At 47.0% G+C, this 14987-nt stretch overlaps 1 long non-coding RNA gene across 1 annotated transcript; it reads left to right on the top strand.

Annotated features, from left to right (window-relative positions):
• The first annotated feature begins 10749 nt into the window (after positions 1–10749).
• LOC122460610 lies at positions 10750–14401 on the top strand. The gene is made up of 2 exons (XR_006282030.1): positions 10750–12046; positions 12811–14401. It is a non-coding gene; the product is annotated as an uncharacterized LOC122460610 (long non-coding RNA).
• The last annotated feature ends 586 nt before the right edge of the window (positions 14402–14987 follow it).

The following is a 14987-nucleotide window of genomic DNA, read 5'->3' as shown; positions in this document are numbered from 1 at the left end:
GATGCCTTTTATGGTGGAAAAGGTTATGTCACATTATGCCTTCCAGTCGACCTGTTTCAGAGCCTTCTATTTGGTTAGATATGTTAAAGCAGGGGTGGGGAACCTTTTTTCTATCAGGGGCCACTGACCCACAGGAAAAATAAGTTGCAGACCACACACAGGCCCCGGGGTGGGGCAGGTTGAGGCTTAGAGCTTCCCCTAGGCTCTGTGGTGGGGCCGGAAATGAGAGGTTCAGGGTGCAGGAGGGGCTCCAGGCTGGGGCAGAAGGTTGGGTGTGGGAGGGGGTGAGACCTTCATCTGGGGGTGTAGGTTCTGGGGTGGGGCTGGAGATGAGGGTCTTGGGATGCAGGAGGGGGCTCCTGGCTGGGGCAGGGGGTTGGTTCGGGGTGTGGGCTCTGGGTGGGAGTTTGGGTGCAGGAGGGGGCTTAGGGCTGGGGTTTGGGGTGCAGGCTCAGGCTGGCTCGCACTTACCTCAGGTGGCTCCCGGTCGGCAGTGCAGCGGGGCTAAGGCAGGCTCCCTGCCTAACCTGGCTCCATGCCGCTTCCAGAAGTGGCCTCCATGTCCGGCACCTAGGCAGAGGGCCAGGGGGCTCTGCATGCTGCCTGTGCCTGCAGGTGCCACCCCCGGAGCTCCCATTGGCTGCAGTTCATAGAATCATAGAATCATAGAATATCAGGGTTGGAAGGGACCCCAGAAGGTCATCTAGTCCAACCCCCTGCTCAAAGCAGGACCAAGTCCCAGTTAAATCATCCCAGCCAGGGCTTTGTCGAGCCTGACCTTAAAAACCTCTAAGGAAGGAGATTCTACCACCTCCCTAGGTAACGCATTCCAGTGTTTCACCACCCTCTTAGTGAAAAAGTTTTTCCTAATATCCAATCTAAACCTCCCCCATTGCAACTTGAGACCATTACTCCTCGTTCTGTCATCTGCTACCATTGAGAACAGTCTAGAGCCATCCTCTTTGAAACCCCCTTTCAGGTAGTTGAAAGCAGCTATCAAATCCCCCCTCATTCTTCTCTTCTGCAGACTAAACAATCCCAGCTCCCTCAGCCTCTCCTCATAAGTCATGTGCTCTAGACCCCTAATCATTTTTGTTGCCCTTCGCTGTACTCTTTCCAATTTATCCACATCCTTCCTGTAGTGTGGGGCCCAAAACTGGACACAGTACTCCAGATGAGGCCTCACCAGTGTCGAATAGAGGGGAACGATCACGTCCCTCGATCTGCTCGCTATGCCCCTACTTATACATCCCAAAATGCCATTGGCCTTCTTGGCAACAAGGGCACACTGCTGACTCATATCCAGCTTCTCGTCCACTGTCACCCCTAGGTCCTTTTCCGCAGAACTGCTGCCGAGCCATTCGGTCCCTAGTCTGTAGCGGTGCATTGGATTCTTCCATCCTAAGTGCAGGACCCTGCACTTATCCTTATTGAACCTCATTAGATTTCTTTTGGCCCAATCCTCCAATTTGTCTAGGTCCTTCTGTATCCTATCCCTCCCCTCCAGCGTATCTACCACTCCTCCCAGTTTAGTATCATCCGCAAATTTGCTGAGAGTGCAATCCACACCATCCTCCAGATCATTTATGAAGATATTGAACAAAACGGGCCCCAGGACCGACCCCTGGGGCACTCCACTTGACACCGGCTGCCAACTAGACATGGAGCCATTGATCACTACCCGTTGAGCCCGACAATCTAGCCAGCTTTCTACCCACCTTATAGTGCATTCATCCAGCCCATACTTCCTTAACTTGCTGACAAGAATGCTGTGGGAGACCGTGTCAAAAGCTTTGCTAAAGTCAAGAAACAATACATCCACTGCTTTCCCTTCATCCACAGAACCAGTAATCTCATCATAAAAGGCGATTAGACACATTAAACACACGCTCGGATACTTCCTCAGCAAGCAAACACACACACTCGGATACTTACCAGTCCCAGGCAAACTCCTGCTGTGAGCTGCTCTGCTGTCCCCGCTGCTCCGCTGGTTCGCTGCCGCTCAGCTGGTTCGCGAGGCTCTGGCCCAGCCAATAGGAGCTGCAGAGCCAGCACTGGGGCAGAGGCACTGCGTGGAGCTTCCCTGATCACCTCTCAGCCTAGGGGCCACAGGGACATGCTGGTTGCTTCTGGGAGCTGCGTGTAGCCAACTATACTTTTAATGGCCTGGTAACCCCAGCTTCGAGCCAGGTGCTCACGGGTCCAGCCCCGTGGGGGCGGGTACTGAGGCTTGGGGCTTCTGGCTCATGGCATGGAGACTTGCCATGGGCTGGATGAAATGAAGCAGTGGGGCGGATGTGGCTCGTGGGTCATAGGTTCCCCACCCTGATGTTAAAGGAATGGCCAGGAGGCAATGTGAGATGTGATACCCAGATAAAAAATATAAAGTACCATCTATTTATGACTAATCTGGACAACAAGATCTCTTCATTGCTTATGCGCTATCTAGAAATAGCTAGATTTTCCCATTCCATACAAGGTACCTTGAGTATTTGGTTTCCTTCTTATCAAATTTACACTTCTCTTACTCCAGCCTCTCCAAGTAACTGCAACACAGATGCAAAGGAGTGTGAGCTCCAATATACACTAAAAATAATCATGTCATGCAGATTCAAAATGATAATAACAACCAGCAAATGTGGTCTATACAACACTGGAAGGTGGCTGGAGCTCCATGCAATCTGATGGCTCATAGGTGAAAGGAGAGAGCCCTGAGGAGAGGTAAAGGCAGTTTTCTCTTTGAATTCATTTTTGAGGGGAATTTGCTTAGATCTCTTAAGATGAATTTACCACAGTGATTTGTTTGGCTTTCCTGAACCTATTGAGTAGATCATCTACTTGGGGTGTGAGGTAGGCATCAGACAGTGAAACCACATTCAGTCTCATCGGCAGCGAACCAGCGGAGCAGCGGGGACAGCAGAGCAGCTCACAGCAGGAGTTTGCCTGGGACTGGTAAGTATCCGAGTGTGTGTGTTTGCTTGCTGAGGAAGTATCCGAGCGTGTGTTTGCTGGGAGGGAGCCTGAGTGAGTGTCTGATTGGCTGCTAGCCTGCAGGGGGCGGGCATTAGGGTGTCTGTGTGTTTGCGTCAGGGAAGCCTGGCTGTTTAAAAATAGCCGGAGCCTCGCGAACCAGCTGAGCGGCAGCGGAGCAGCGGAGCAGCGGGGACAGCAGAGCAGCTCACAGCAGGAGTTTGCCTGGGAGTTCGCCTGGAGTGAGCCCAGTGAGGCTTACATCTTGCCAACGTCTCTGAGGAAGCTCCGTAGTAGGTAGGTGATATGGAAGGGGGGAATTCAGCTGTTGTGACCTGCACTGGATGTGCCATGTTTGTCTTTCTTCCACAGGACAGAAGCGACTTTGTCTGTACAAAGTGCAAGCTGGTCTCCATATTGGAAGAGAAGATTGAAGGTCTGGAGCAACAGGTAACGACCCTGCGTTGTATACGAGAGACTGAGGATTTTCTGGACCAAACTCAGGATAGCCTTCTAGGGGCACAAAGCTCTAAAGATGTAGAGCAGGTTGCACAGAGGAGCCAAGAGGCCAGTGAAGAAGCTTGGCAACATGTGACCTCCAGAAGAGGTAAGCGGAATGTCCGGGTTCCAGTAACACAGACACAGGTAACTAACCGCTTTCATGTTCTCTCCACAGGTACCAATGCGGAGAGTGGACCAGATGATATGTCTGGGGGGAGAAAGCGGAAGGAGACTCCGCTGGTTGGGAGGCATGAGATGCGATGTCCTGAGGTTGGAGGTTCCACGACCACCAATCCCAAGAGGAGAAGGCGGGTGGTGGTGGTCGGGGACTCTCTCCTCCGGGGGACTGAGTCATCTATCTGCCGCCCTGACCGGGAAAACCGAGAAGTCTGCTGCTTGCCAGGGGCTAAGATTCGTGATGTGACGGAGAGACTGCCGAGACTCATCAAGCCCTCGGATCGCTACCCCTTCCTGCTTCTCCACGTGGGCACCAATGATACTGCCAAGAATGACCTTGAGCGGATCACTGCGGACTATGTGGCTCTGGGAAGAAGGATAAAGGAGTTGGAGGCGCAAGTGGTGTTCTCGTCCATCCTCCCCGTGGAAGGAAAAGGCCTGGGTAGGGACCGTCGAATCGTGGAGGTCAACGAATGGCTACGCAGGTGGTGTCGGAGAGAAGGCTTTGGATTCTTTGACCATGGGATGGTGTTCCATGAAGGAGGAGTGCTGGGCAGAGACGGGCTCCATCTTACGAAGAGAGGGAAGAACATCTTTGCCAGCAGGCTGGCTAACCTAGTGAGGAGGGCTTTAAACTAGGTTCACCGGGGGAAGGAGACCAAAGCCCTGAGGTAAGTGGGAAAGCGGGATACCGGGAGGAAGCACAGGCAGGAAGGTCTGTGAGGGGAGGGCTCCTGCCTCATACTGGGAATGAGGGGCGATCAACAGGTTATCTCAAGTGCTTATATACAAATGCACAAAGCCTTGGAAACAAGCAGGGAGAACTGGAGGTCCTGGTGATGTCAAGGAATTATGACGTGATTGGAATAACAGAGACTTGGTGGGATAACTCACATGACTGGAGTACAGTCATGGATGGTTATAAACTGTTCAGGAAGGACAGGCAGGGCAGAAAAGGTGGGGGAGTAGCACTGTATGTAAGGGAGCAGTATGACTGCTCAGAGCTCCGGTACGAAACTGTGGAAAAACCTGAGTGTCTCTGGATTAAGTTTAGAAGTGTGTGCAACAAGAGTGATGTCATGGTGGGAGTCTGCTATAGACCACCGGACCAGGGGGATGAGGTGGATGAGGCTTTCTTCCGGCAACTCACGGAAGCTACTAGATCGCATGCCCTGATTCTCATGGGTGACTTTAATTTTCCTGATATCTGCTGGGAGAGCAATACAGCGGTGCATAGACAATCCAGGAAGTTTTGGAAAGCGTAGGGGACAATTTCCTGGTGCAAGTGCTAGGGGAGCCAACTAGGGGGAGCGCTTTTCTTGACCTGCTGCTCACAAACCGGGTAGAATTAGTGGGGGAAGCAAAAGTGGATGGGAATCTGGGAGGCAGTGACCATGAGTTGGTTGAGTTCAGGATCCTGACGCAGGGAAGAAAGGTAAGCAGCAGGATACGGACCCTGGACTTCAGGAAAGCAGACTTTGACTCCCTCAGGGAACAGATGGCCAGGATCCCCTGGGGGACTAACATGAAAGGGAAGGGAGTCCAGGAGAGCTGGCTGTATTTCAAGGAATCCCTGTTGAGGTTACAGGGACAAACCATCCCGATGAGTCGAAAGAATAGTAAATATGGCAGGCGACCAGCTTGGCTTAATGGTGAAATCCTAGCGGATCTTAAACATAAAAAAGAAGCTTACAAGAAGTGGAAGCTTGGACATATGACCAGGGAAGAGTATAAAAATATTGCTCGGGCATGTAGGAAAGATATCAGGAGGGCCAAATCGCACCTGGAGCTGCAGCTAGCAAGAGATGTCAAGAGTAACAAGAAGGGTTTCTTCAGGTATGTTGGCAACAAGAAGAAAGCCAAGGAAAGTGTGGGCCCCTTACTGAATGAGGGAGGCAAGCTAGTGACAGAGGATGTGGAAAAAGCTAATGTACTCAATGCTTTTTTTGCCTCTGTTTTCACTAACAAGGTCAGCTCCCAGACTGCTGTGCTGGGCATCACAAAATGGGGAAGAGATGGCCAGCCCTCTGTAGAGATAGAGGTGGTTAGGGACTATTTAGAAAAGCTGGACGTGCACAAGTCCATGGGGCCGGACGAATTGCATCCGAGAGTGCTGAAGGAATTGGCGGCTGTGATTGCAGAGCCCTTAGCCATTATCTTTGAAAACTCGTGGCGAACGGGGGAAGTCCCGGATGACTGGAAAAAGGCTAATGTAGTGCCCATCTTTAAAAAAGGGAAGAAGGAGGATCCTGGGAACTACAGGCCGGTCAGCCTCACCTCAGTCCCTGGAAAAATCATGGAGCAGGTCCTCAAAGAATCAATCCTGAAGCACTTAGAGGAGAGGAAAGTGATCAGGAACAGTCAGCATGGATTCACCAAGGGAAGGTCATGCCTGACTAATCTAATCGCCTTTTATGATGAGATTACTGGTTCTGTGGATGAAGGGAAAGCAGTGGATGTATTGTTTCTTGACTTTAGCAAAGCTTTTGACACGGTCTCCCACAGCATTCTTGTCAGCAAGTTAAGGAAGTATGGGCTGGATGAATGCACTATAAGGTGGGTAGAAAGCTGGCTAGATTGTCGGGCTCAACGGGTAGTGATCAATGGCTCCATGTCTAGTTGGCAGCCGGTGTCAAGTGGAGTGCCCCAGGGGTCGGTCCTGGGGCCCGTTTTGTTCAATATCTTCATAAATGATCTGGAGGATGGTGTGGATTGCACTCTCAGCAAATTTGCGGATGATACTAAACTGGGAGGAGTGGTAGATACGCTGGAGGGGAGGGATAGGATACAGAAGGACCTAGACAAATTGGAGGATTGGGCCAAAAGAAATCTAATGAGGTTCAATAAGGATAAATGCAGGGTCCTGCACTTAGGATGGAAGAATCCAATGCACCGCTACAGACTAGGGACCGAATGGCTCGGCAGCAGTTCTGCGGAAAAGGACCTAGGGGTGACAGTGGACGAGAAGCTGGATATGAGTCAGCAGTGTGCCCTTGTTGCCAAGAAGGCCAATGGCATTTTGGGTTGTATAAGTAGGGGCATAGCGAGCAGATCGAGGGACGTGATCGTTCCCCTCTATTCGACACTGGTGAGGCCTCATCTGGAGTACTGTGTCCAGTTTTGGGCCCCACACTACAGGAAGGATGTGGATAAATTGGAAGGAGTACAACGAAGGGCAACGAAAATGATTAGGGGTCTAGAGCACATGACTTATGAGGAGAGGCTGAGGGAGCTGGGATTGTTTAGTCTGGAGAAGAGAAGAATGAGGGGGGATTTGATAGCTGCTTTCAACTACCTGAAAGGGGGTTTCAAAGAGGATGGCTCTAGACTGTTCTCAATGGTAGCAGATGACAGAACGAGGAGTAATGGTCTCAAGTTGCAATGGGGGAGGTTTAGATTGGATATTAGGAAAAACTTTTTCACTAAGAGGGTGGTGAAACACTGGAATGCGTTACCTAGGGAGGTGGTAGAATCTCCTTCCTTAGAGGTTTTTAAGGTCAGGCTTGACAAAGCCCTAGCTGGGATGATTTAACTGGGACTTGGTCCTGCTTTGAGCAGGGGGTTGGACTAGATGACCTTCTGGGGTCCCTTCCAACCCTGATATTCTATGATTCTATGATTCCTGAAATCTCCAAAGAATCTTACAGAGTCAATGGGTTTAGGGACCAAAACAATGGGAGAGCTACAACAGGAACTGTGAGATTGCCCCCATCTCAACTGGGAACAATACCCTTGAATTTTTTATTAGTCTTTTCCATAAAATTTCATGATAATTTGTTTTTTCATTTTATATATATATATATATATATATATGTATATATATGTACATTTTTATATTGTGTTTGTACATGGAAATCCTTGTGTTTATCTCTAAAATTATACATATATGTTTAAAATATGAATGATGTAAGGTACATAACAGTAGCTTTATTCGTCCTTTGTTTTTTAATCTCCAACCAGCCAGGGAATTAAAAAAAAAAAGAAAAAAAAAGAGATGTCTCTGCACTTCAGAGTGTAAATAAAGCCAAATGCAGCAAGTATAAATATGTGTACACAGGAAGTTCATTCAGCTGTGATAGCCACATTTCACTGCTATTTATTTACCAGTGGTGTGTGTGCGTGTGAGAGGAGAAGGGGGATGATTCAGAGAACTGGGGCACAGGAGGCAAATCCAGCTTAAATTTAATAAAATAAACAAACACATACACACATGAATCCCTGTAAAGGGCAAAGCGGTGGAAAATTTGATAAGCATGTTAACACAAGCTGGTTTATATAAAGTTTCCAAGCTAGACAGTGAACAGTAGCTATTCTATTTGAGCATAAGCTTTCGTGAACTACAGCTCACTTCATCGGATGATGACGCTCACGAAAGCTTATGTTCAAATAAATTTGTTCGTCTTTAAGGTGCCACAAGTCCTCCTGTTCTTTTTGCGAATACAGACTAACATGGCTGCTATTCTGAAACCTGTCAGTAGCTATTCTGATTGTGTTCTAATGATGACTTCAGGCCGGGGCTTGGGATTTAGCAAGGAGAATCAGAAGTAACAATTATTTTATTTCTTTAGATTTTATTATTTTTAATTCAAAAAGAAACATCATGAATTGTTCAGGAGCTGACACAAATTAATAATAATGAGCTCATTTCCATAATGTCTGCTGAAAATGTACAGGGCTGGATTGCTGCCCAGGAAACAGGATTCTGCATGCAAAGGGAGAACTTGGTTGCAGAGGGAGTCTGCTTGGGCCACTTGTCAGAACAAAAAGCCATTCAGACAGGGAGGGTGGAAGGGTTTTTTTAGTTATTTACTGTCTCTCTCCTTTGTTTGGAGTCAAAGGAACCCTCCATGGAAAACAAAACATGGAAGAGAGAAAAGGTGCTGGATATTATGATGGGTGACTCATTAAGTTAAATAAAGGGGTTAGGGCAGGAAAAGAAAGCTGCCAAGGAAACCCCAGATTACATGTTTTCTCTCTGATGAGGAAACGCAAGAGTCTATTATGCCTAAAGACAAGAGTGACAGAACCAATATCAGGTTCAGGCAAGAGGCCTTGATGTTCCCATATCTTCTTGGCAAACACTCAACATTCAGGAAGCTAAGCCCAGGTCTCGCATCAAATAGATACTCCTATATTTAGTAAAGACGAAGTAAAGCAGGGACTGGTAAATGAAAGATGATGTTTTAGGAACAATGATGACAACTTAAGAGTTTACATCAGTATCCATGTTCACCCTTGCCTTGGGTAAAGAACAGAAACAGCACTACTTTGGGACTTTGATTTAGTTTATCTCCACAGATAGAGTTGTAGATGTTCATTATGTCCAATTCATTAGAAGTCACTCCACAAACAATAATGAAACAGAACCTTCAGAAGCTAAAAATAATTCTTAACACTTATATGGTGCCCTTTTTAGGTTCAAAGTGCTGAACAAACATTAACTATTTAATTCTCAGCTCTCCTGTGAAGTGCTAAGTTTGTTCATTTCCAAATTTGCAAAATTTGGAAACTAAAATGGATCTTACAGTCACTAGCAAGGTTTGCTTGCATAGAAACCGAATTCTTTTTTAGCTCAAGTGGTCCAGCATTTTTGGAGAGAAAGGGTGCACAATAATGCTCGTCAATGGGAAAGGACGAAATCTGTTTCTGAAAAAAGATTTTATACTTCTCAGGAGGCATTACAAACAACAGAGTAAAAAACAAAAATCAAAGTCTACTAAAACAACATCATAATTTCCTTCTCTCCTCTCTATCCATTCCACCTTTGCCATGGCCACCATTCACTCCATCACAAAAAAGAGTGGAGCAGGATTTGGAGGGAAATCACACAACCAGCTGGTGTCACACCCTTCTATCAAAGAGCAGAATTGTGTATTCATTCTGGCCAGTAAACACATTCATGAGCTGGGCTAAGACAGCTGTCAATGCCCAGATGTGAGGAATGTATTTTTCCGTGACATGCTTATGTAATGAGGCAGGTACAACAGCTCTCTAACTTTGAAATATGATTCCATCCTGCACACTCAGCTCATCTTCAATTTGAAAATATGGTTCTGTTCCTTCCAGACCCGGCTTTTGTCTTCTGGCCACCCTGCTAGTATCACTCTCCTCACTGGCTATAGTTGGATGTCCTTTTCTGTAGCCACTTTGACTTCATCAGCTTCACTGTTGTAACTGGGAGACAGTGCAGCATGTTAACAGACTTAGTGTCTGGATCCCCTTCCCACACTTGCTGATACCAGGTATATATGCCCTACACAGTATCAGCTAAAACCAGTAATTGTCCTGGACAATACCTGATCTCTGCCTGGCAGCACTGGAGGTGCACCTGCATGCACTGTAATCTCTTTGGAGCACTAAGCTGTTCCTGGTCTGGTTGGTCTGGTTATGGTCTAGTCTTATGGTCTGATTGCACTATTACTGGGTGGACATAGATATATTGATGGTATCGCTTGATTTCATGTACCACAGCCAGAAATTCTTTTTCTATTTGGTCATACCCCTGTTCAGTCTCAGACAGGGCCCTGCTGGCATAAGGAACCCGCAAAAGAGTTAAAACGAATCTTTTCTCCGATGCACCACTGGAGTATCAGTGGCTGTCCTGGCTGGTTGTACTTCCATTTATCATTTGTTTCAGCGTGTCAAGTGATTGCTGTTTTAGACCTGCCCAGTCACACTCAACTTCCTGCCTTGTGAGCAGATGTATGGGTTCCACTACTGTAGGTAGGTGTGGACAGAACTTTGACAAAAAAAATTATCTTTCCTATGAAGTGCTGTATCCCTTTCACATCTACTACAGCTGACATGACTGACTGCCTTGATCTATTAGGATCTGTTTCAGACCCTCTTCTGTGAGTTGAAGTGCAATGTATGGCATCTCATGCTGTTTGAGTCACATTGTTTTCTGGGTTCAGTTTTATGTTCTGATCCCTGTGTTGCTGTAGAAAAGCTTTAGTTTTCTTTATCCAGGCTTATATGCTGTCATGGGGTGAAACTCCATTATGGGTGAGAAGGGGTTAAAGGCTCAGTGAGTCCTATTCACTTCACCTGAGCGGTAATTAGGTAGTTACCTGGAAGATGGAGAGGTGGGACTAGGGAAGGATCAGGTGATAACTCAACAGACACCTGAGTCTTATAAATAGACTCAGGTCTATTGAGAGAGTTCAGATGGGGAAGAAGCCATAGGGAGCAAACAGGAAGACTGGCTCGCTCGCGTGAAGGGCTGAAGTGCCAGAGCCTGTTGGAACCTGGAGGCCTTAGGCTGGGCAGGACAGTGCTTGATCCCAGAGGCAGGGAAAGGCAGTGGAACCCCAGGAGAGGGCTGAGCACGGGGCCCAGAGGATACATTGATTCTTTAGGATTACATCAGGACATTTGGTTACCCTGGAAGGGGTTTGGACTAGCTGATTCCCAGCCAGAGGGCTGAGTGGCATGCAAAGACAGATGGTGCACTGGCAGTGAGTGTGCATCCTTACATGTGCCCAAACCCATTTCTCATGTCATAGACTGTAAAGATTCTGGCTTTGGGGAATTCTCGCAAGATGTCTTCAATTGTGGGCACTGAATAGTGGCCTCTTTTAAATGACTGGTTCAGACTCTGGGTCTATGCAGAAGTGTAACGGCCCGATGGCTTCTTTACCACCATCATTCTCTTACCCAGGCTGTACTGGCCTCTTCAGGTGCCATGATAACCTGCTCTGCAGACTTTCAAGCTTCTTAAATACTGGGTTGCATAGTGCCCCTGGAATTTCCTTCCTGATAAGCACACAGGTTCCACAGTAGGGGTTCCTGCCAGTTTCAGGTTTCACTTGAAGCACCCATAGCCTTTGAAAACATTCCCAGTGTCTCCATTGTTGGTGGGAGTCAGGGTTGAGTACCTTCAGCTGAGCCTGAGTACTAGCCAGACCAGCCTCCAGGCTGATTAATGAGCTTGGCTGGGTTGCGGTAGGATCACTTGATTGACTGACCTACCTGACTGGCTTAAGAGAGCAGGGAGGCCTGCTTTTAAGCTCACCAGCAACAGCTGGTTGTTGGCTGCTCAATGCTTCTGCCTGCAGCTGTATCCACTCTTGCTCCTGCCTTGCTCCAGCCCTGCCCCGCCTTGTTCCAGCCTGCTTTGATCCTGCCCCTGCCTTGTTCCTGACTCACTCCAGCCCTGCATTCTGTTCCTGGCTCCTGACTCTGGCTCTAACCCTTAGCTCTGGCTGTGATTCCTGGTTCCTGACTTTGGCTCCAACCCCTGGCCGTCAGCTCTGATTCCTTCATTCTGGTTATAACCTGGGATTACCAGCACCTGCCTCTGACTGTGGGACTCCTCATTTTACTTCTTGAACTACAGCTATACAATTCCAATGCTGCACTCTGATCATATTCATAGCTTGTATGGCCTCTGTCTAAGGTGAGATCCTCTTCTTAGAGCTTCCGCAGGTGGGGAGACCAAGTGCCATTGACTATCCTGTTGTGAATCAGGGAGTCTGTCAAGTCCCCCCAAACTGCATGTGGCAGTCAGTGTGCATAAGGTAGTAACATAGGGGTCTGGCTGCTCCACGTTGGATTGGTCTCTAGTGAAAAACCTGGGTCGCTCCACAGTTTCATTCTGCTCTGAGGCAGTGGTGCAGGCCTCTGCCTTGTAACTTAGTAAGGTGAAATAACAGTTTTATTTTCCTGCTGTTGCCGTGCTCCTGCATGGCCAAGTCTGTATACAACTCAGACTCCTCCTTCTGCCAGCTCCTTCCCCGGACTAGGTTTGGGTCTGAAATATCCAGAACTCCAGGGGGCTTCTGACCAAGTTCCATGGCTCATGCTGCCAGTTGCTGCACTGCAGGGAACACACAGCTTAGGGGGAGGGATAGCTCAGTTGTTTGAACATTGGCCTGCTAAACCCAGGGTTGTGAATTCAATCCTCGAGGGGGCCATTTGGGATCTGGGGCAAACATTGGGGATTGGCCCTGCTTTGAGCAGGGGGTTGGACTAGATGACCTCCTGAGGTTCCTTCCAACCCTGGTATTACGACACTGCTACCATGTTTCATTAGTAAAGCTAAATGTCCATTAAAGTTGAACGAATAAGAGGTTATTAAACCTTGTGCACTGCTTTGTCCACTTGGCTGAGTTGCTTCCAGCCTAACTCCATGCATTCCCTGTTCTCTTTGTGTCCCTTCAGTAACAGCTCCTCCAGGGAACGTGGGCCTCTGATGCCAAATGCACCAATCGGAATACAGTTGCCATTTGTGCCTTTGGAAATCTCCCACTGCGCGACTGAAAAATCAAGAGATGCTGTAACAGGACACTATCTCAAGTTAGGAGTATGTTTGTGAGCTCTTTATCTGTCTGAGAAATATGGAAGTGAACAGGAGCAGGCAATAGACACAAGTGTAGACACTTTTTGCAGAGAACTCACCTTGACCTCAATGGGAATTCAATGTGCACAGCAGTAGAAGAAATAAGTCTTTATACTTAGCATTTTGTAAAGTATTATTCTGATAGTAAAAATGAAGGCTCGTTCATCCAGTTATGTCACTGAAATGGAAAGTGGACATTATATATCGACATATAATAAATTAAGCCAGCTCCTGTATGTACATTTCCAAATGGACCTGATTCTGATCTCACTCCACTTTTACACCAGTATGACTCTATTGAAGCTATTCCTAATTTATGCAGTGTAAAAGCAATCACAATCAGACCCATATTCTACACTGTGTGTCAGCAGCAAAATAGAGTAAGTGGGCTTCTGAGCATGCAAATCATTTAACCATCATGGAAAAAGGAAGAGACTGGACCACATGAGGAAAGTGTTACTGTTTTATGGGAAATGTGATCCTCTCAGCCAGCTAATTGAATTGTTGAGAGGGAAAAAATGTTGTAACCATGATTTCGATATTTATTTATTTATTTATTTATTTATTTCTTCTTTACGAAAAGAATCTCATTCCCCCACGCTCCCTTCCCAGATTTCAGAAGTCAAAGGATCATCCATCTCTTTCCTTCCAAGGTTTTCCTTTCTATCACTTTGCTTTCTAACTCTTTCTTCCTCCTCTGATTTTTTCCTCAGTAGAGCCTGTGCTTCAGGACCAGACCCATCTGAAGCACCGGGTCTTCAGAACTCTCTAGCTCAACATCACAGGAATGCAGACTCTTTTGGAATGTCAACAACCTCAGTCCTATCTCCTTCTACAGAGACAGCTAGGGACATAGAAGCTACTTCAGTCATTAGGTTAAAATAGCAGCCACTGAGCATATCTGTGTTCATCCCAAGCCTGTGGATGGTGGATTTCTTTCTCCTGTGGAGTTTCCTAGAGCCCAGCCCAGTCACACCAGCTGGGCACTTGGTGAAGGATTTATATTCGTGTATCCAAACCATACTGTCTCTCTTATTTACACTGTAATCTCCTTGTGGTGAGGACAGTAACTTCTCTATGCTTTGTACAGCACCAAGTACATTGCCAGTGCTCAGTAAGTGATGGTAATGATTGCAACTACCGCTATAATATATACCTGCGGAGTGATTAAAACCCCTTTTTATTCAGTTGTATAATTTTTTAAAAGCCCAGTAAACTAAGCTTCCCACCTCCTTCCCACTTGACCCTTTTCAAGCAATCTTTCTCTGGCTAGGTATGCAGTTAGCTAATAGTTCATTTTTTATGCCTATAGCAAACAATGATGCTATTCTCAGCTAATGATTAAATAATTATTTTGACTTGGCTCTTAAATACCTTACTTTTGGATTTGTGCACTGAATCTACAAAGGGAGGAAGTCTTGGGATCTTCATCTCCTGCACATTCATTCCACTGGGTTGAACATGGCATTTATTGCAAACTCATGTTCTAGCTAGGATTTCTTTGTGTCTGTGTAGAGTATTATCCCATTGACAATACTGTTACTAGCTCATTTAATTCAAGCCAGTGCATTTCCCATTGCTCTCTTTCACTTTTTGCACACACAAATGAAATGTGGTGTTACCATAAATATTCATGAAAATACATGAAGAAGAATTTAAGTTCTTGTCTAATCAAATGTTTTTGTAAATGTGCCCACAAGGGCTGGGGGAGGGGGGGAGATACCAGCGAAAGGAAGACACTCAGGCCTAAGAATAGTAAACTATGCTTTATTGAAGGAAGGAAGAACTTACGCTCCAATCTGCATGGGGAGCCCCTAGGATACATGGAGGAGCTGCAGGGGCCTCTGGCCGTTCGGGACAGCTGACCAGGCAGGACTCTGCCGTGGGGAAGTCCTCTGCGACGCTATATTCTCTGCGCTTATCTCGGGGTTACATGGTATCAACAGCTGGCTACATTCTTATATGTACGATTTATGCTTATTACATAAACTGACTCGTT

The sequence above is a fragment of the Dermochelys coriacea genome, chromosome 6, assembly GCF_009764565.3.
Source record: "Dermochelys coriacea isolate rDerCor1 chromosome 6, rDerCor1.pri.v4, whole genome shotgun sequence".
Classification (NCBI taxonomy): Eukaryota; Metazoa; Chordata; order Testudines; family Dermochelyidae; genus Dermochelys; species Dermochelys coriacea.
This window is presented reverse-complemented; position numbering and strand designations above follow the sequence as displayed.